This window comes from Trichechus manatus, unplaced genomic scaffold, assembly GCF_000243295.1.
Source record: "Trichechus manatus latirostris isolate Lorelei unplaced genomic scaffold, TriManLat1.0 scaffold00106, whole genome shotgun sequence".
Taxonomy (NCBI): Eukaryota; Metazoa; Chordata; class Mammalia; order Sirenia; family Trichechidae; genus Trichechus; species Trichechus manatus.
This window is the reverse complement of record NW_004444042.1, coordinates 8,460,766-8,463,759: the sequence shown is the minus strand read 5'-3', so window position 1 is coordinate 8,463,759 and position 2,994 is coordinate 8,460,766.

Below are 2,994 nucleotides of genomic sequence, written 5' to 3'. Positions count from 1 at the left end.
ATAACATGTCCAGAGTATGTACGATGTAGTCTCACCATCCTTGCTTCTAAGGAGCATTCTGGTTGTACTTCTTCCAAGACAGATTTGGTCGTTCTTTTGGCAGTCCATGGTATATTCAATATTCTTCACCAACACCACAATTCAAAGACATCAATTCTTCTTTGGTCTTCCTTATTCATTGTCCAGCTTTCACATGCATATCAGGCAGTTGAAAACACCATGGCTTGGGTCAGGCGCACCTTCATCTTCAAGGTGACATCTTCGCTTTTCAACACTTGAAAGACGTCTTCTGCAGCAGATTAGCCCAATGCTTCATCACAACATGATTTATATCAAGAAATTAGACACAACATAAAGTCCAAAAATAGGGAAACGGTTAAATTCATTACAGCATGTGTACATTGTGGAATATTGCGCAGCTATTAAAATCATACTTTCACGTTATACCAGGTGAGAGAAGCCAGTATGGTCACAGACTGTACGATTCCATTTATATGAATGTTCAGAAAAGGCAAATCCATAGAGACATAAAGAAGATTTGTGGTTATCTAGGGCTCGGGGGGCTGGAGGGGCTGGAGGGATGACAGTTCAGGGGTACAGGGTTTCTTTTGGGGGTAATTAAAATGTTTTAAAATTGTGGTGATGGTTGCACAACTCTGAAAATATACTAAAAAGCTGTTAAATTGTGCACTTTAAATGGGGTGAATTGTATGGTAAGTGATTTTTTTTTTTTTTTTAAAAAGGTTGTTATTGAGTCCACTCCAACTCATGGTGACCCCATGTGTGTCTGTAGAACTGTGCTCCATAGAGTTTTCAATGGCTAATTTTTTGGAAGTAGACTGCCAGGCCTCCTTAGGGATTGCATACATGTTTTCAGTTATACCAAAACTATGTCTAGGTTGTTCCTGGTCCTCCCCTTGCTAAATCGGGCCTCTCCTCCCACCCCTCCCTCTCCCAGGTCTCACACATGAAGGCAAATAGGAGAAATATGCCTTGACTGTCCACAGGACCTCATTTGCGAAGGCCATTTTTCGAAAAATAACACCAAGAGGAGGACAAATCAGAATCTTGACAGCAGGTGGTGTTTATAAAGTTTTTATTTTCCATTTTCTTAAAAATAACATTTGATTTCCTTTATGCATGTGTGAAGTGTACTTGTTTTCTAGGCTGAGTAATAGGCAGATAAGACAACATAAGGTGGGGTCCCCAAGTGGAGGCGTGGATGGAGCGTGGGGTGGGGGTGCAGGGGAAAAGGGAGAGGGTCAGGGCGATCCACAGGACGCTTGAGTGCCCATCAATGCACACACACGGTCTAACACTTTGTTTTTCGATTTTTTTAAGACAGCTAAAATTACTGAGAGATACGATTTCAGCACTTAAATATACAGACGGAAATCCAAGCACTTGAACACAATTCTTAACTCTAAGCTCAGTTATTGCACATAACACGGTTTAAGTAGGCTTCAGGCTAGAAAGCAGCTTGCTCTGCTTGGGACTTCCTTGGGATGTCTCCAGTCTCGTTTTGCACCCCCAATGTCTCTTCCTTTTGACCCCTGCCTGCCCACAGCCTGACAAGGACTCCAAGGGTCAAAGGTCAGCCATTCCTTCTCCCCAAGGGCCAAGGGCTCAGAGCTTTGGTGAAATGGAGGGTTCTGATGTTGACACCAATGGGCCACTCAGAGGTGAAGTAGGAAGCAGATAGAGATCATGAAGGGCTGAATGGGGCGGGGAGGAAGTGTGACCACTGTTGGGACACGGGGCAGTCACAATGTCCCTCATGCCATTATCAGCTTCGCCTCCCTCCTCCGCCTTCCTGAGCTCTCATGCCAAGCCTCCTTCCCCCAGCACCCTTGGGGGTCTCTCTGAGTGGTCCCTCAAGGCACATTTATTTTCTCAACCCCAACCAGACTCTGTCTTAGACACGCCCGCCTCTCCCAGCACCTGTGGACCAGGGGAGGCCTGGGGCAGCCAGGGGCAGCTCTGGGGCCAGCCAAGAAACTGTACTGTAAGATTTGGTTGAGCTCTTTTTCCATGCAGCCCTAATTCCCCTGCCTGCCTGAGAGAGGGCATCAGTGCAGGGAGCATGGGGGGAGGCGCAGGCCGCTAGGTCAAGGGCCTGAGTCCAACTGCTGAGGGAGAACCGACCTGCAACCTTCGTGAGGACACCTTAAGCTCATCTGCCGAAAAGTGACTTGGAGGAACAGTTGCTTGTGTCTAACTTTGGGGGTGGCCTTGGTCTCGGAGTGGGGGGAGAGCAACGTGGGGGTTCAGAGATTGGGGTGAGCTGCCCCACCAGGGTCTAGTTCAGCGCCTTTCACTTTCTTCCTAACACAGATTTACAAGGTCATATAAACGTGCACAATTAGAAGACCCAGAGACAGAGAGAGCACACACGCCCCGGGGCGGAGGGCAGTGAGAGCACTAGGGTGCCCTTCCTCTACACCTCCCCCCACCCAGGACGCCCCAGCATCCTCCGCAGCTGCCCCGTAACAGTTCTAGAAGTCAAGTTGGGGCAGAGGGAAAAAAGAGACAGACAGACTCCCATCCTAGCAAGAGCAGGAAGTTTCCTGTAGCTCAGCATAGTGGAGCGGGCTGCTCCAGAGAGCAGAGGGCTGACATGAAACAGCGTTTCCCTGAAGGAGCCAGGGGCCAGAGGAGGGAAGCGTGAGTACAGGGAAGGGGCAAGGAGGGCAGTGAGGAGGATCTGGAACAGCGGGACACCGTGGCAGTCAGAACTGGGCTGCGGAAGCAGAAGCAGTTTATGGGGCTAACTGGAGCTGCATCGTTTCCCCCAAAAGAGAACTGGGAAGGTGTTGATTCCAGGGTGGAACCAAAGGGGCGGGCAGGGTCTGGTTGTTCCATAGTCCGGAAGATGCCGGCGGAAGCTGGGAGACGTTTGGGGGAGCCAGGCTGTGATCCTTGCCCAGGAAGCCTCATCACACTGACCCCCACACCCCACACCCCACCCACACAGCTGCTCATCAGCCTACAGGG